This window comes from Drosophila sulfurigaster, chromosome X, assembly GCF_023558435.1.
Source record: "Drosophila sulfurigaster albostrigata strain 15112-1811.04 chromosome X, ASM2355843v2, whole genome shotgun sequence".
NCBI lineage: Eukaryota > Metazoa > Arthropoda > Insecta > Diptera > Drosophilidae > Drosophila > Drosophila sulfurigaster.
In genome coordinates, this window is record NC_084885.1 from 25,075,760 (window position 1) to 25,096,252 (window position 20,493).

At 34.0% G+C, this 20,493-nt stretch overlaps 2 protein-coding genes across 6 annotated transcripts in view; one reads left to right on the top strand and one right to left on the bottom strand.

The window, feature by feature from the left end:
- The window catches only part of LOC133847930 (AF4/FMR2 family member lilli), a 54,799-nt gene extending 36,678 nt beyond the window's left edge, over positions 1 to 18,121 (bottom strand). The window contains 2 exon segments of the mRNA XM_062283231.1: positions 14,863 to 15,259; positions 18,089 to 18,121. The gene's annotated coding sequence lies outside the window, so the exon portion shown is untranslated.
- LOC133847017 (uncharacterized) overlaps positions 1 to 20,493 on the top strand; it is a 321,107-nt gene that overhangs the window by 121,738 nt on the left and 178,876 nt on the right. The gene's annotated exons all lie outside the window — the stretch shown is intronic.

Below are 20,493 nucleotides of genomic sequence, written 5' to 3' on the forward strand. Positions count from 1 at the left end.
ATGAAGACGAAGGCGATGAAGGAGCGATAGGCGCTTCCTAAGAGTTGTCTCATGCTTGTTTGTTGAGGGCTTTCTTTTACCCAACAACGAAGAAAAGAAAAGAAGAAGAGGAGGAGGAGGAGGAGAAGCGAAGAAGAACAACAACAAACACAGTGTGGAAACTAGCTTGTGGCATGCGTGATAATTTGAATATAAAAGCATATTACTTAGCCTCTAAAGCGCTGCAAGCGCCAAAGAGACAGCAAAGTCCCATGACGATGAAGACGACGATGACGATGACGATGATGATGATGATGACGACTACATCAACAAGAAACATTAATTTCTCAGACATCAAAAATGCATAATTAATTTCACATTTCAACTTAATATGTCTCTATCTCCATTTCCATTTCCATCGCACGGCATTTTTCCCACATGCCAACGAACACGAATTGTCAACTGCAAAACTGAGTATTTTTTTTTGGTTTTCGGGCTTTTGTTTTGTAGAGCAATTAAACGCCGACTTGATGCGAGTTTACGATGTGAAAAGAAGCCATTAAGGTCGCGCATGTCACAAATTAGCCAAAATTACAAAACATTTAATCTTTCAAGCCGCCGCAACACATACACACACACAGACTCACACACACACACACACACCAAAACACACTCTCACACACAATAAACCAAAGCCAAAGCTAAAGCATAGCAAAGCGACAGGCGACAAAACCCGCAAATGAAATACATTAAAACGATGGAAAAAGGAGAAACACAACAACAAAAAAAAAACATAACACAACAATGCGGGTCACTTGAATAGCATCATTTGGGTGATTAAAGCCAAAAGTTAAAGCACTTCTCTATGTACACGGCTCAATTGTGAAGCTGCAATCGAGAGTTACCCGAAAAAAAGAAAAACACATTAAATTGTCAACACGTCACGATTAAGTTCAGTCTTAAATTAGTTTGCTTACTAACTTTGGTTACTGGTATACTAATTTGATTTGCAACAAATTAAAAACAATCAATATTCTTATCTGTAACGTTTTCTATATCACACACAATAATAACTATGAATAGTTTTTATAATTTTTTATAGATCTTCGTTGTTGTGACTGTCAATCTGGTATATTTTGGTGAATATGGTATATTATGGTATATACTATATCAATATACCAAATACAACCTTCGGTATATTTTTAGTGTTTTTGTGGTATATTAATTTGATATATTTTAAAACGAATACCACATTGTTTTACTTTTATTCACAATAGGTACCGAGTATTGTACAGTCGAGAACACTCGACTTTAGCTTTTCTACTTATTTTTGTTTTTAATTTGTTTGCAACTAATGTTGATAATATTTGTTAACTTGTAATTTATCTTCGATATGAATAATCCATTAAAGCGAAATAAAACTAAGAAAAATAAACGTAATTTATTTATAATAATAAAATGAATTAATTTTTAATGAATTGATATGGTTAAAGCCTTTGTTAAAAATTTAAAATATTAAACATCATGATACAAACAAAAAGAATTAAGTTTAAGAGAATTAAATTATAATATTGAGCTTGAAACAATATTCGTTAACCGGTTAATTGGAAGAAGAATATTGAAGTTAATGCAATGCAAGAAAACCCAATTAAGTGAAGAGCTGTTTTATTTAACAATATTTTATTACAAACTTAAAAATATTATTATTTTCATTAAGAGCTAATTCAATACATTTTCAATAATAACAATTTCAATATTTCAATTTACTATATTTTCATTTATAAGAATTGGATTTTATTGAGCGGAAAAGTCACTAGAGATAGTGACTAAGAAAAATGAAATGCCTAGAAAATGTTTGTCCAGTACTTAATAAGCAACCTATCGCAAATATAATTTCTACACATTTTACAGTGGAAACAATCAGGTGCAATTGCAATGCAATGAAATAATAGCTTAATCAAATGCACGTTGAGTATTGAGGGAGCAAAAAAAAAAAACCAAAAAAACTAAATACTTTTATGATTCACACAGACACAGACACAAAGTGTTGCTTTGATAATGTGCATTATTTGTGGTGCACACACTCGACTCATCTTGACTTGACTCGACATCAGCAGCAGCCACAAATAGAAAGTATTTATTGACTTATAATTGCAGCAGCAGATCTATGTGTGTGTGTGTGTGTGTGTGTGTGTATCCCATGGATGTGTGGCAACTGCCAAAACGTTGAAGGATGCAAAGCTTTGATTAGCAGCCAAAGTCTCAAAAGACCAAACAGAAACAGAAATCAAATTAGATTTGCTATTATTTGAGGCATGGTAATTATTATTTGATACCCGCTACCCAAAAGTTAGAAGGGTAGTATAACTTTGTGTGTTACAGGCAGAAGAAGGAAGCAACTTATTTTTTAAATGCAGATCAAGTTTATTTCAAATTTTAGATAGGAATTGATTTGAAGAAATTATTCTGTTTCTTTATTTTTTCGGGTCTAAGCGGTTTTGTACTCTGTAGTATATTTTTTATGTAATAGTATTTATATATACCAAAAGGCTGTATTTTGGTATATTTTAGTATTTTTGTGATATGTTTATTTGGAATATTTAGGAAACAGTAAAATAAAAAATATATACAATATTTTAATATACCAAATATATATTTTGCTATATTTTATTATTTTTGCGGTATCTTTTGGTATATTTTGAAAGCAGTACCGCAAGTAACAACTGCTACTATCAGGTCTTAGCTGCTTTGTACTCTATGGTATATTTTTGTATGTAATAGTATTTAAATATAACTTAGGTATATTTTACGTCTATTTGTGGCATATTTATTGTGTATGTTTTTAAAACAATTCAAGATACAAAATTGAATACTCAATGGTAATAGTATTTTAATATACCAAGTATAGACTTTGGTATATTTTAGTATTTTTTGTAAATTTCTTTTGATATACAATGCCGCACAGTTTTATGGTATCTTTTAGTATTTTTCAGTATTAGTTTGGTATATGTTGCTATTATTGAAAGTGTGTATCGGGCATCTCATGGTATATTTCAGTGTTTATTCAGTACTTATTTGGTATATTTTGAAATTACTGCACAGTTTTGTTACTAATGAAAATGTGTAGCCGGTAGACCACGGTATTTTTTTAGTATTTTGACAGTATTAATTTGATATATTTTGAATTGAAAATGCGTAACGGGTATCTCACAGTCGGGCAGACTCAACTGCAGCTTTCTCACATGTTTGTGTTTTGGAATTGACCTTGTCAAGAGATGAGGCCGCAATAGATCGCAAAATGTGGAATTGGAAATGCGGTAGACGATGATGATGATGATGATGTTGATGTTTGATGGGAGACAAAGCTATAAAGAGATTTGTTGCGAGTTGAAGTTGGCAAAACTCTCACGGCCTCTCGGTGACTTTGACTGTGACTATGAATTGATTGTGCAGCATGGAGCAGAAGAAATCGAAAGACAATCTATATTATATACGCACAGCAAAAATGTATCTGAGGCGCTGTGTAGCATCGACAAATCGGAGCAATTTGATTTTGCTTATTATTTCAGGCAGCCGACGATTAAAGACTCTTCGAGTGCCAGTTTGTATCTGTATATATAGCTGTATTTGTATCTGTATCTGTATCTGCAATTGCAATATACAAATGTATCTGTATCTGTATCTGTCTCTGTAGCTTTGTCTGTATTTTGCGCACTCGCTTTTTGCTTTACCTTGAACCGCGACCCCATTGACAGAATGAGCGACAGAAAGAGAGAGAGATATGCGGATGGGGATTATATGGGCAAAAAGCAGCGGGGAGTCGAAGGGCGGAGCGGGTAAATTGTGGTCGCGATTACGATTGCGATTGCGAATGTGTTTGATTGACGAGAGATGCAGGTCCGGGACAAAAGTTGATTCACCATGTGAGCGAAAGAGAAAGAGATGCAGAGAAGCGAGCAGCGAACATGTGTAAACAATGAATAAATGAATTAAACTGATTAGCGGGAAATAGAAATGTTATGCATACGACATGTTGTGCTAATCAAAACGGTTCACAGTGACAATTCAAAGCCACAGGCTTTAACATATCTTTTTATATTGTGGCTCTAAATATATTTTTTCATTTTTTCCGTCTCTTGGATTTTTCTAAAAATAAACTAGAAATCATAAATCAACTTTTCAGTTTTATCACAGCAAATATGTTGGGCTTCATCGTATATTTTTAATGTAGTAGTATTTTAATATACAAAATATAGCCAACGTGTCATAGCTGCCTTATACTCTATGGTATAATATTCATGTAATAGTAATTAAATATACCAAATATAACATTTAACATATTTTTAAGTATACTTTGACAACAATTATATACGATATACTTTTATGTAATAGTATTTAAATATTGCATATATAACATTTGGTATTTGTTGTAATATGTTTTTTAGTATATTATGAAAACAAATTAATCTACTTTTTGTGCCTTGCGAACAATTTTATTATTTTCAGTTTATTTTCCAAAGAGAGAATTAACACAGAGAAAAGTTCACAATTCTCACAACTTTTGCAGAGTCAATTTTTTGCTTTTTGATTGTCATGATGACCTGCCAATTGAGATCCTGCTGATCCTTATTTCGCTCAATTTTTTTTTCTTCATATTTTTCTTTTGTGTTGGCCAATTTTACGCATTTGTTATGCCTTTGGGGTTGTCTCATTGCGCTCGCTTTCTTTCTTTATCTCCCCTTGCCATTTATAACTCATTCGTACAACATGAAATTGGCCAAAAAAAATTGGGTAAACATGCGCCTGATGCGTTTTACATGTGTTTGATTAACTAGAAGATACCCTGGAAATGGATTGTGATTGATTGAGCCTTAATTTGATTTTGTTTTCATTTAATTTAATTCTTTCTATGACAATTTTTCTTCAATTACCATTTATTACAATTTTCATACAGTATTGATTTAAAAATATACCAAATTAATATACCGCAAAAATATTGAAAATATATGGGCGACTGTATTTGGTATATTAATATGGTACTACGTTCAAAATATAATATTCCGTAAAAATACTGCAAATACTAACATCTATATCTACATACTCAAAAATACTATAAATATACCAATCACTACATTTGTACTGTATTAGTATTAAAATATACTGAATGTATCAAAATATACCAACGACTATATTTAGTACGTTCAAATAGTGTTACATTTAAAATATACCATCGAGTGCAAAATATAAATATACCGCAAAAATACTGAACATGTACTCATAGCCATATTTGGTATATTGATATACATTCAAAATATAATATTCCGCATAAATACTGAAAATATACTAATCACTATAGTGTATATGTATATTAAAATATACCGCAAAAATACTGAAAATATACCAACGAATATATATTGTATATTCATAAAGTGCTACATTCAAAATGTATAATTTAGTGCCAAAGTATACCGTAAAAATACTAAAAAAAAAAATATACTAACATCTATATTTAGTACATTGATGTAAAATTCAACTTTGTTTTAGTCTGTTATACCCGCTGCCGCTTAATTTGTGCTGAGTAGCAGAGCATAAACAAGACTTTGAAATGGCGTTTTGTGCACAGAGTGTTTTTTTGTTTTTGTGTCGTTTTTTCGGTGAGTTTTGTTGTCGGGAAAATTCAATTTAAAGCCGCAGCCACAACAACGAAATGCGGCGAGTGCAATAAATTGTTTCATTCGCGGCACAACGCGCACCTGACACATAAGCTCCGAACTGTCGTCTTCATCTGTTGCCGCCACCGCCGTCGCGTTGCACTTGCCCCTCCTCCCTCCTCCCTCTTTCCTCCTCCGACCGTTCCACTTTGCCCCATGTTTTTGGTTTTTTCGGTCTCCGGGGTTCGCAAACGAAACGAAACGAAACGGATCGAAAAACGGATCGGATCGGATCGGATCGAATAATAATAACGCTTGTACATTGGCTTTTGAACATCTGGTCACTTGCTGTGCACAGTGCACTGCACAGTGGTGCGAAATACAATGTAATTAACCCAAGTGCATTAACACACACACACACACACACGCACGAGAAAAAACCTAATTCAACTATTATATTTTATGTATAAACTGCCTCAATTTACTCCTACTGCCTCCTGTTCGTGCCACAAATTGACGTTTCGTGCGTAATTCGCATTGCAGCTTAAATCTTAAAAAAAAAAAAAAACACTCATGAAAATAGTTATAATAAACTGGAGTTTTACGAATTAATCACTAGAGAGAGCAGTTTAAATAAATTATCAACAGTAATCGATAGAACTTTTTGTAGCTGTTCATACACAAAAAAAAAATCCACTGAATTTTAAGCTGCACTTCACAATTCACTTTCACTTCAAATATATACAATAGAAATATTAACAAGTCAATTTAAATGAATATCAATTATTTTTTAGCTTAGAATTTAGCGGCTCAGAAAAAAAGTTATAAAATCAAGATACTGAGAATTTTGGTCTAAAAAGTGCGTCAAGAACATGAAAATATTTTTAAGTATACAAGTTACAAGTAAAGAGAACTTATGGTAAATATGAATTGATTTTGATGTACGCACATTTCCATAAATATTTATTATTATTTATTTACTTAATCTTTATTGCTAAGTATTTTCAATGAAGAATTCTATTTTATGAATATGGCGAAAGTGTCGCAACACTGCCGAAACACAAACAATAGTTAAAGAATTTAGTCTAAGAAAATCTTTTTTTTAAAGCACTTTTTGATACATTGATATATTATATAAGTAATTCCTTGGCGAAAATGTGGCATGAAATGAAGGAATTTATATATTTTTTATCGTGAAACAGAAAAAGTTGCTAAAATCCAATCTTAGCTCTTAATTTAGTGCTGATCGTAATGCTTGGAATTATTTTTCTATTTTAAGATACATGCAAAATTAATGAAATGAATGACTTGAAAAATTATTGTAAAACAAAATCAATCCAAGCTCTAAATATAATGCTAACCCAGAGCTACGAGAATAAGCTTTAGTTAGTTTTAAAATATTGAAATAACATCTGGATATATTATTTGACAACATTTCTTATTATTCACATTTTAATTAATATTTTGTATTTTTTATGAATTAGTTTTAGTTTTTTTTTAAATTATTTCATTTTATGTTCTTATTATTTTTTGCCATAAAAATAAGTCTTCTTTTTTTTCAACATATGCCTATTGTCTACATTTAAATTTGTATTTGGAATATTTGAAATAATAATCATAATCATAGTTGACAAAATAAACATTGATCAGAGTGCATGGAACTAATTGCCTTGGCCCCACTGTGCGACGGTCAGCACTGCAATTATGTGTGAGGGCGCGGGTGCAACGCGGTTACCGCGGGCATCACCGAGGGCCGCAGTCGGCGTCGCAGTCGCAGCGACATTCGCGGAGCAAAAAGCAGATTCAACGGCGGATTATGAGAGCTGGCGCTGGGCAACAACAACAACAGAAGAAGCAACAACAACAACGATGAAGGCAACATGTCGGCATGTGAATGTCCGTAGCAACAGCAGCTGAAAGAGGAGAGTGAAGAGGTGAAGTGGGGAAGGGGGATGGGGGAAGGGAAGGGGACCTACTGCACATATGTGTGTAATGTTGTTGTTCTTGTTTTTGCTTCTGCTGCAATTTCATGTTTCCGAAGCGACGGCGTGCAAAATGATTATTGTCCTGGGGAGCAAAGAGGACACGCCGAGTATCGCTTACAGACGCCAGCACGATCGTTCTTCCCCCTTCCACCATCCTCTTCCCTCTTCCCTCTTCCCCTTCCCTTCCCCATCTCTCTCTCTCTCTCTCTCTTTAGCTGTTTCGGAATGACTTTCCACCTCATTATAAGTTGGCTTTAGTCCGCTAATTCATGACGAAATATGCTAATTAATAAACGGCAACAAAGAGCGAGAGAGACAGAAAGAGTGCGAGTGAGACAGAGACAGAGATAGAGACAAGTGACTGCAAGTTGCAACTTGTTAAGCAGCTGAATGATGATCGTTGGGGATCAGCTTAGGCGAGAGTTATGAGCGATCAAGGCTTCTTTTTCTCATCAGACTGTTAACGCTTTAACTGCTTGAAAGTCTCCAGCAAAACATATCTTAAAAAATATGTAAAGAATTGAATAATAAAACAATATTTTATAGAAAAAGGAATTTCATTTTAATACAAGTTCCTTATGAACTATAAACAGAAATTTCTTTTTTTAAGTAATATTTCTTAAAATTCACTTGACGATTATCATATTATTTTTTCTTTTTTATGATTTGAAGTTTCTTCTATAGAAATAAGCAAAATATTAATATAATTTATTTTAATGCTTAAAGTCTTATTAGTATATCTCATCTAATATACAGCTGTGAACTTTGAAATAGAAGTACGTTTAAAATTGAAAAATACTGTTATAAACACAACTTCCACATACAATTTAGTTATAACAGCATAAAGTATTTAATTTTTAATAATTAAACACTTTTTTTTGTATGTATTTTCAAATATCAATATTTTATTTTCATCACATTTCCTGAATCCATTTCATAAATCTACAATATTTCTATTTACGGAATAATAAACCTATTTTGTAATTCAAATAACTGCAAAATTTCACGTATAATAAAAGGGAAAATAGAGAACAACTAATTAAAAAAAAATGCTAAGCATAGTTCATTTGTTGCTTACTTTATTTTATTTAATAAATCTAATGCCAGAAATCTTATTATTTGTATTCCACTTGAACTTTCAATGCATTCGCTTTTGCTGTTGTATTACACTTTTCATTGCCATTGTCATTGTCATTTTCATTAGCACTCCTGCATTTATTCTTATATATCTTTCTGCAGTCTATAATTTTCATTAGCATTCTCATTGTCACTTTCATTGGAGTTGGTTATTTAGCTTGACTTATTATTTCAATTATATTTTGATGAAAATTAAGAACACTTTAACACAAACAAATACACATTTTTAATTTCCAAATCTTGTTTTAAATTTGTATTAATTGCATCATTTTGTTTGCCTTATTAATTTCTCATTAAGTGCACATAAATGTTCACAATGACTGCATTGTGATTATTAATGTCGGTGTTCTTGATCGTTATCGCTGATGTTATTGACATCATTTACAATGCGCTCAGCAATAACATCATTTTAATAAGATTCCAATTAACAATTTCAATTTTAACGCTATCAGGTGTCATCAGCAGCTCCGTTGACATTGTGTTGTAACTCATTATCATTTACATTATCGCTGTCATTGATAAAAATGCATTTGCATTCATTCAATTCCTTACTTCATTTTTTGATTACAATTTGTTTTGTTTTTTCAGCAAATGTTAAAAATTGTTAGATTACGAACTGTCTTTTCTTTATTCTATTTTAATAATATAGCAAACAAGAATAACAAATGGAATAAATATTGATATAGAAAGTGAAATTTCATATTGTTGCTCGCATAAAAGTTTACAACTATCTATTTCACAAATCTACAAAAATTTTTATCTTTGAAATAATAATATTATTTTTCTATGTTTGTCTTCAATAACTTTTAGAAAGAATATTTAAATATATAGATATAGCCATATCCGTCTGTCTGTCTGTCTGTCTGTCCATGCATATGAACACCTAGATCTCAGAGACTTTAAGAGATAGAAATGTATTCTTTTTTTTTCAAATTATTGCCACGCCCACTTGCATCCCTGCAAATCGAAAAGATTCGAATAATGAGCGGATTCGAATAATAGAAGCTAGAGTCGATATTTGTAGTAAAGTAGCTTTAGCTGACAATTTGGTATATTTTGCACTCTATGGTATATTTTGAATGTAATACTATATCAATATATCATATAAAGTCGTTGGCATATTTTTAGTATTTTCATGGTACATTAACTTGGTATAATTTAAAATTAATACCGCACTGTTTTAGTATTTTTGTGGTATATTGATTTGGTATATTTTAAAATTAATACCGCCACTGTTTTAGTGTTATTGTGGTATATTAATTTGGTATATTTTAAAATGAATACCATACTGTTTTGCTTTAAATTTAATGAATTCAAATTTTAACTTTTGTATTTTACCTTTTCTATTCTTAAAGTCATAACCGCTGGTATATTTGTAGTATTTTTGTGGTATACGAATTTGGTATATTTTAAATTTAGTACCCAACTGTTTTACTTTCTATTTAATAAATTTAAATTTGTATTCTTCATTCATTCTTAAAGTCATATTTGACAAATTTAAATTTATTTCATTTTATTTCCATGTTTATTCATTTATGATTTCTTTTTTTTAAATGTATTTCCTTTTATTTGCATGCATAGTGTAAAAAGTCGGGTTTGGTTTTTATTTAATTCTTTTTTTTAGGTTTGTAAAACAATCTTGACACATTTTGTGTAATTTTGCAATTGCTTTTAATCGCCGCTAGGTGGCGACACTTTGGCTAATGGCTGTTTTATCAACAATTTGTCAATATTTATCTTATTTTTTCTGCTCTTTTGCTGCAGTTGCGGTTGGCAAAGTTTGTTGTTGTTGTTGTTGTTGTAGTCGTTGTTGTTGTGGTTGTGGTTGTTGTTGTTGCTGTTGTTGTTGTGTCTGGTTAGTTATCATGGATCGTTGCAGCTGCAGGTGCAGTGATGCATTTGCGCTGGGCTTGAAATTGGCGTCAAGCGTCCAACGCCTGAGCGACAATTATGGCTGGCAATCAAGCATGGGTTAAGACAGAGAAAGAGACAGCGACAGAGAGTGAGAGAGGGAGATTGGTAGAGGGGGAGAGGTGTTGGGTGCGATGTTCCGTCTTTTTAGCACCCATAGAACACAGCTGAGCAAAGCAAAGCAAAGCAAAGCCTGGGCCAAAAGGCCACAAAGGGAGTGTTGATGCCTCACAGCACAGATCGGAGCAACAACAACAACTCGACAACAACAAGAACTTGACAACAACTCGACAACAACAACAACAAATCGCCATCGACAACAACTGGAAACAAAAAAAATGAAAAAAGTCAACTGCCGTTCTATTGCTAATTATAAGCATGGTGTAAATTTACAATGCCTGTGTTTACAGCTCACGAACAAGCGATTATATGGCTATATAGTTATAGCCAGACCCACCGCCCTCTTCCCTCCTCCACTCTCCTCCCATCAGCCATCTCTCTCTCTCTCTCTCTCTTTCACTGTGCTTATTTAGAGCTGTGCGATTTGACAAAGGCAAATACTAGATGGGGAATGTAAATATTAAGACAACTGGGCAATTTGTTGGCATCCCACACACAGAGTGTAGACAGACGGACGGACAGACGGACGGACGGACAGACGGACAGACAGATCGGACACATCGGACAGACGTACATATGGATGGACAGTAAAACGAAGCAAGAACAGCAGAATGGACCACATGACATTCAGTCTCAATGTCATTCAACTCAACTTAAAACTATGCTCAATGAATTCTTTGGGCGCATTTGAAAACTTTAAGAAAGTACAAAAAATAAATCAGGTATATCAATACGATATATTTCGAGAATATATCAAATACGACCTTTGGTATATTTAAGTATTATGGCATATTTCGAATGTGACACCAAATTATATATTATGGTAAATTATTCGGTATATTTTAAGATTAATACCGAAGTATTTCATCTCTGCGGTATATTACGAATGCAGTACTTCAAATATGTACCAATAATGACATTTTTTATAGTCAAGTATTTTTCTGGTATATTATTTGGTGTATTTTCAAATGAATACCGTTATATTTTGACCTCTATGGTATATTTCGAAATTTGTACAATAATTATATACCAAATATGGCCTTGGAGATATTTTAGTATTTTTGTAGTATATTATTTGGTATATTTTAAAAATAATTCCGATATATTTTGATCTCTATGACATATTTCGAATGTGTGAATTCAATGATATACCAAATATGGCCCTCGGTATATTTTTAGTGTATAGATGGTATATTATTTGGTATATTTTAAGAATAATACCAAAGTATTTAGCCTCTACGGTATATTTCGAATGTACATAGTACTTCAAACATACATTTGGTATATTTAAGTGTTTTGTGGTATATCATTTGGTATATTTAAAAATCAAAACCGCTATATTTTAAACTTTATGGTATATTTAGAGTCTAGTACTTTAACGATATACCAAATATGACCTTCGGTATATTTCAGTATTTTTTTGGTATGTATATCATTTGGTATACTTCAAAATAAATACCGCTATATTCCTAACTTTATGGTATATTTAAAGTATAGTTCTTTAGCGATATACCAAATGTGACCTTCGGTATATTTCAGTATTTTTGTGGTATATTTTAAGAATAATATAGCACTGTTTTGCTTCTATTCAAAATGATTACCGGGTATCCCACAGTCGAACAAACTCGACTGTAGCTTTTTTACTTGTTTATTATGTTTCCCTTTAACTATAACTATTTTGTTTTCATTCCATATAAATAAATGTAAAAAGAGCGTTTAATATTTTCTGTCTTTTTAATTAAAACTATTTATTTCGAATATAATTCTATCGTTTATCATTTGCTTTTATTTTTATATCTCCTTTTGAATTTATCTATAATTAGTTTTATATTGTTTAGCTACAATTTCGTTTTTTGCTTTACTTCAGCTGCCAACACACACACACAGAGAATTTAATTCCAAGAATTATTTATGCATTGTGCTAAAATCTGTTTCATAAATCCACCGAAAAAATGCTCAAAATGATTCATTTGATTCATTTGTGATCTTGCTACAATTAACTTTTCGCAGAAGAACAACAACAACATGACATGACATGACAAGCACATGACTTTGTTTGTGCCATTAACTGATTTGCTTCCTGAACATTCCATTATGAATTCCATACGTGTGCAGTTGACAAAAAGCTGCCTGCTATGACAAAAATGCTTCGATTTAAAAGGTGTGAAATAAGTCAAGCACAAAAGTCAAAATATGACAGCGAAAATTTATTGCAGCGATGAAATTTAAGCACAAATATATCAGAGAAAAATATACACAAATGATTGTAAGTTTCGTTGATTTTGTGAAATGTGTGTGAATGTGAAGCCCCTTTGCAAAAAAAAACACGACAAAAAACGGCTTCAAAGTTGCAATGCTATTATTAAACAAGCGTGAGGATTATTTCATGTAGTTTAAAGTTTTCAAATTTGTTGTTAAGCCTTTTTTCTGCTCACAGATTGATTTCTGGTAGCTACAACCAAATGTCCAACGTCAAAAGATCATAAAAAAAAAATGCTTGGAATCTCAACGCAACGACTCGCATATAAAAAGTATTTAATGAGCTCAATATTTTACAGCTCAGAGCTGTGAAATGTCAATAAGTAGCAATAAAAATCGAAAGAAACAAAAATCGAAGAAAAAAGGCAGAAAACGAAAAACGTATCTATCGAAATTGACACTCATTAATTATGACGAAAGCTCATTAAAGCTGGAGAACTATTCATTTCCTTCATTCCCTCTCCTTCTCCTTCTCCTTCTTTCTTTTATTTTCATTTTAGTATCCAAATGCCAAGATTAAAGAAAAAATAACTTTGTGCTTGGCTGCGAAAATCTTTATCGATAAATGTCGCTTAAATGTTGTGAGATTTAGTGTCGAAAAAGCTCATAAAATGCTGTAAATCACAAAATTGTTGTAGACCGAAATTTTAATGCATAACTGTAAAGTTATTGCTGCGAAAATTGCATTGATATTTTTGATTTCAAGCAGCTTTTCAAGCTTAAGCTTTGCGAAATGCGTCAAATTTTTGTTTGAATTTAACAATTTTCATTTCAAACAATTTCCTTATTTATCTATATATTATTGATTGATTTTTTATGAATTGTATTCAAAATTATATCCAATAAGCATTGTCAAAGCTGCTTTGCAACCAAGAGCTTTAAGCTTAATTACATAATTGCCTTAAATTTCAATGGCATAAAAGTTATTACAACCAATTTAAATTGCGATTCGTTTTGAAACAATTTCCTTTATTTTTCGTTCCCTAGTATATTCGGTATTTGATTGTTTTATAGATTGTTTTAAAGCTGCTGCAATTATGAGCTTTAAACTTAAGAAATGAATTCCATGAAAGCCTGAATACAATGTCTGATTATTCATTTTAATACAGAGACAATATTTTGTTGTAGATATTGTTCTTTAAATTTTGTTCAATGTGAAAGCTGCTTGGCAACCAAGAGCTTTTATCTACATACATTATATAACTGCTTTGAATTGCAATAGAATAAAACTTATTACGAACAATTTAAATTGCGTTTTGTTTCAAGCAATCTTCTAATTTTTCTTTATCATATCTATTCGGAATTTGATTGTTTTATAGATTCTATTAAAGCTGCTTTGAAACCATGAGCTTTAAGCTTAAGTAATTATTTCCATGAATGCCCGAATACAATGCCTGATTATTAATTCTAATACAGAGACAATATTTTGTTGTAAATATTGTACTAAAAATTCTTTTCCAAGAGCTTTTAGCTTAATTGCACAATTAATGTAAAGCTCGAATATATGTAATTTTTGATTATTAATTTGCATACAGAGAAAATAGTTCGTCGTAAAAACAGTTTTATCAATTGAAGAATATTGTCAAGTTTTTTTGATTTGTAAAAACTGAATCCAAGAACTTTTCAGCTTAAATTGAACAAATTTTATTGTAAAAACTGATTTGAAATGCAAAAACTTTTCAGCTTAAAACTTAATTCTCGATACTGATGAAATTGGAAAATGAGCTTAACATAAATTGTAAAAACTACTTTGTTTGTCACAAGTTATAAGTATAATTTAAATTTAAATTTATATAATTTAGGGTAAAAGGAAAACTCACCTGATTTTGGATGCTGTTTTTTTCAGTTTGTAAACTCCTTTAGTTGATATTTTGTGTTGTAGATTGTTTTTCTTGTTGTTGTTTAGTTATGCTTCTTGTTGTTGTTGTTGTTATTATGCATTATTATTATTGGACACTCATACACACACGCACACACACACGCACACAAACATTGCACACACACATCTGTGTTTGACATGCAAAATACTTCTTAGCTTCGTTGTTGTTGTTGTTGTTGTTGATGTTGAGCATTTTTCTCTTACTCGTTGTTGTTGTTGTTGTTGTTAATTTCGTTATTTTGTTGTTGTTGTTGTTGTGGTGCTTTTTCATTACTCTCTTTTTTGCTTCTTTTCACATTTTTACACCTTTGTTAATTCTGATCACATCGTAATTGTAACTATAATTATAATTATGTTTATGTTTATGTTTATGATAATGTGTTGTTGTTTTTCTCGTTCTCGTTCTCGTTCTTGTCGTCGTCTTCGTTGTTGTTGTTGTTGTTGTTGTTTTCGCTCTCGTTGTTGTTGTTGTGGATGTTGTTTAACTGTAATATGTTGTGTGTAATAATTTAGATTGCGCTCGATTTGCAGACGATCAACAAAAAATAAATAAAAACGAGTTCACACTAAAGCCAACACACACACACACACACACATAGACTACTCTAATTTATTTAATTCGATTTTTGCAACAAATAACTGTGCTTATTTTTATGACCACTGCTGTTTGTTCTCTTCCTCTTGCTCTTCTTCTTCTTCTTCTTGCTATCGCGTGTTGTTCTTGTTGTTGTCGTTGTTGTTGTTGTTGTTGTTGTAGTTTTGTCAATTTGTCCGTCCGCGTCGCGTTTTAGTGCGACAGGCAGAAGCAGCAACGCCGCCGCTTTTAAAAACGGTTATAAAATCGCACACGACACAAAAATTTTTGTGTTGCGGCGACGTTTTTGGTGCTGCCGATGCTGCTGTCGCTGCTTCTGTCGCTGCTTTTGCTGCTGTCGCTGCTGCTGTCGTTGTCGTTGTCGCCATTTTTGCTTGGCAAAAGTTTTGTGCACTTTGCACTCGCTCGCAAACATTTGCTAATGCGCTCTCGCTCACACACAGAAAACAGCAGCAAAGCACACAGACGTACACACACACACACACATACAGTCACCCGCACCCGCAGCCGACAACGACAACAACAAACGACAAACGGCAAACGACAACGGCAAACGACATCGACGACGACAAACGACGATGACGACGACAACAACGACAACGACGACGACAACGACGACGATGACGATGACGACGACACACACAATCAAAAACTCATTCGGCTACTTTGGGTGCACACGCCCCCGTCCACACGACGAATGCTGGCGACCAAGCAAACCCCCACCCTTCCCCCTAACTAAGTCTCTTTCTCTTCTACTCTCCACTCCGCTCTGTAGTCTACACTCGCGCTTGGTCATTGCTCAACTCTCCACCACACTTCTCTACACACGCCAAAAAGAGTCTACAGCAGGGATTCTAATAAAAGGCCAGCCAGCAAAAACCGAAGTAAGAGCACAAAAACAAAAAGCAAAAGCATTGCGAAAAAAAACACAACAACAACAAAAAAACTGAACGTATGGAGACACGAAGGTTTTGCGACAATATGCGACGACGGCGACGGCGACGTCGGCAGCGCAGCGCGCGTTTGCCTTCGACCAATGACACTCGACGACAATATTAAAGAATACACACACACACACAAACACACACATACACAGTTTATATACGCAGGGGCGCAACTGGGAAAAAACGAAATGTCGTCGTGCGCAAGGTATGCAGAGCAGTAGACAAAGAAGGGTGGGGGGGGGCGAGTAGATGCTGAGGGACAGCAATACAGAAAAATAAAAAAAAAATCGTACGCAGGCCACACACACAAGCTCAAGGCGACAGCAGCAGGCAGCAGCTATGTAATCCAATCGAATCGAGAACAAACACACACACACAGAGAAAGAGCGAGTAAGTGAGTGAGCCAGAGTGAGAGAGAGAGTGAGAGGGGGAGGGTAGCATAAAAAAACGAACGCAATTGAATCGTCGAAACCAATCCAGAGGACGCAAGCAGAAGACCAAAAGGCGACGACGACAACGACGACGACGACGTCGGCAGCAGCAGCGACAAGCGACAAACGACGGGCGACACTTGCGCTTGTGTGTGTGTGTGTGTGTGAGTGAGTGAGAGAGCGAGGCAAAAGGCAATTGGAATGCGAATGCAAGCAAGCAGTGTGTGTGTGTGTGCTGTCCTGCACTGTCCTCTGCTGCCGAGCGAGAGAGGCGACCCCCCACCCCCTTTCAACTCCTACGCCCTCTACTCCTCCTCCTCCTTCTCCTTCTCCACCTCCTACAAGGTTTTCAGCCAGTGGCGACAATTGAGCGTAGTCATTTTTTATGCTTATATACAGCAGTCACTGTATGTGTGTGTGTGTGTTGGTGTTTGTGTATGTGTGTTGTGGGTGGGGGTGGGAGTGTTGGTGTTGTGGCCTTATGTGCATGTCCAGGCGCTAGTTGAAACAGCTTCACGTTTTCATTTCCTTTAAATTTTTTATTGTTTTTTTTTGGTTTATGCTTTGCATTTTATATTTTATTTTTAGTACATTTGCATTTAACACAACACACACACACACAAACACACTCAGAAAAAAACAAAACAATAAAATAGCAGTTTATAATTTTTGCGTTTTTTGCACAGTCAAATACAGAAAAAAAAACTATACCAAATGAAATAAAATTTTAATAAAATTTGCAATTTACATTTTCGGCTTTTTTATGCAATTTTGCAAAAGAGAATTTTGCAAAAATTTCTTGCGTTGATTTTCGTCATATTATTTTTGACGTATTTATTTTCGTGGCTCCGTGTGTTTTAGCGACGGCAAACAAGAAAAAAAAAGACGCGCGCGCGCAACAGCAACAACAACAAAACAGAAACAGAAACGGAAAACAGAAAAAACAGAACCCAGAGACAAGAACAAAAGCGAACACAGCGACAGCGACAACGATGGCGACGCTGGCGACGCTAGCGACGGAGACGAGAACTACGACAACAACGTATATTTGGCGACGACAGAACGATCGAAGCAGCGCAGCCAGCAGCGACGCGCTGGGCAGCGGAGTCGCAGCAGCAGCAGCAGCGGAGATATATGTATGTAGAGTAGAGTACGCTAAGAGAGGCGACGGACGACGACGACGACTACGACGATTACGATTACGATTGCGATGCGATGCGATTGCTGCGAGATGGCGATGCGGCAGCGGCAACTCGACTTTACTATTTGAAATCACATCACAAGCGTCGTCGTCGTCGTCGCCGTCGTCGCGGTCGTTGTTGCTCTGCCTCTGCCAGCTGCTCTGCGCTTGGGCGCTCGCCTCCTCGTGTGTGCGCCGAGAGGAGTAAAAACGCCAAAGCCAAAGACAAGCATAAGCCAAAATAAATACGCACACACAAACAACAACAACAGCAACAACAAGAACAACAATAATGCGCTCTCTTCAGCATTCACTGAACGGCCACTGGTGGCCACACACACACACACACTCACACCCTGGCGCCGCAAGTGTCCATTCGCTTCTGTGCGTATTGTATTGCTTGCTCCCTCTCGCTCGCTTGCTCGCTCACGCCCAGCCCATGAGCAACAAACACAACGCACACACACACACACACACACAGGCACACTACACTGGCATGCAGAGCAGCGAGCAAGCAGTTCAATTTTTGCCTTCATGTGCGCTCTCTTAATCCGTTTCATGCGCTCGCTCTTTTTTTGTTGGTGTAGCCCGACTCTCTTTGAGCGCACTTCAAGTGGTGCGGCCGAATGCACGCTACACCAAACACTGTCGAGCTTAATGATACAAGTAAGCGACACAAATGCATAGTGCATTGAAAATACGTATTTAAGGCATATTTTCATCTGATTTTATTCGAGTTAATATTTGCCAACTTGTAGTGAATTTATGTCATATTTCAATTTAACAAAATACTTTATTCACTTGAAATGAATTTAAATTTGTATTCAGTGTGGAATTGCTTGAAAATAAAAATAATATTATACAACTTTTTGCTTTTAATTTAATTTGTAAAGATATACAAAATAAACACTAAAATTTATAAAAAAAAAAATAGAATTCAATTGAATTTAGTTTATTTTTAATATTTTATTATTTCTTACTGGGAAATTTAATTACAAATTACTTAAAATGCAATTAAATTTTTGAGTAGTGCGGAATTGAATTGAAATTAAAATAATAAGACTAAATGCATTGCTTTTAATATAATTTGAAGTCATAATCAGACAAATTAATAAGAAACACCAAAATTGGAAAAAAAAAAAATAGAATAGACTTGAATTAAATTTTATTTATTACTAATATTTCATTATTTCTTTCGTATTACAATTTTATAAAATAATATTATCTTCACTTAGATCAATTTTAATGCAATTTAGGTGATATTCAGTGGGGAATTGACTTAAAGTTCAAATAATAATACAAAATTATTTTCTTTTAAATTAAATTCAAAATAAATAAATATTGTATACTGAGATTGAAAATAATAGAAACTGAATTTAATAATATTTTACTTTTTAGTAAAATTTTATTATTTCTTACTGGAATTCCCATAATATAAAAAGTTGGAATTCATATACAAAAAAAAATAATAATTATATAAATAAAATGAATTATTCAGCTAATGAATTACAAATATTTTAATTATTTTGTAATTCACGTAATTGAAAGAACTTTAAAACTCGTGTTATTTAATTGGGATGCAAAAATTTAATTTTATTGAACTTATTATAAATATTTTATTGGAATTACCGTAATTGAAAAAGTTGTCGAAATATTCATGTTGTTTAATCACAAATAAAAAATAAATGATAATTAAATAAAATGAATAATTTAATTCGATTCAAATGTGGAGTTAAATTTACAAGCAATTTGCTGTTAACTTAGTGTAGCGCATTTAGCTGTGTCGTTGTGGCCGACTGCTGTCGATTCTGATTGGCAGCCTTTGGTTGCTTTTGTTGCGTGGCTCGTCGAGTGTGGAGTGCGGAGTGGTGGAGAGGGGAAGAGGGGTAGAGTAGAGGGGAGGGAGGGGTTGGCTGCGCTTGGCTCGAATCAAGTGTGCACTAATGAAATAATTAATTACGAGCACAAGCAGCAAATCCATTCAGTTTCCCTCCTTCCTCACTTCACTTCCTCCTCTAGCTCGCTCTCTCTCTGTCTTGCTCTCTCTCTCTCTCACTCTCTCTTTTGCTCCTACATAATGTCCGCTGCAGTCACCCGCACTGCTGTGTGTGTGTGTGTCTGTGTGTGTGTGTGTGTGTGTGTGTGTGTGTGTGTGTGAGAGTCTTTATCTATCTTTAGCTGGACATCTTCAGCTTTAAGTGCTCCAAATACATATTTATCAACGCACATATGTATGTATACATGTGTGTGTGTGTGTGTGTGTAAGTGTACATGTGTGTGTGTGCACAACGCAGTCACAATAATCAAATTTAATTAAACCACTTTAAGCGATTTCTTAGCCACAAAATCTGCTCCCATTTAAACACACACACACACACACACAGCATCTTCCCCTCCTCCTCGCTTCACCCTTCCCCTTTCC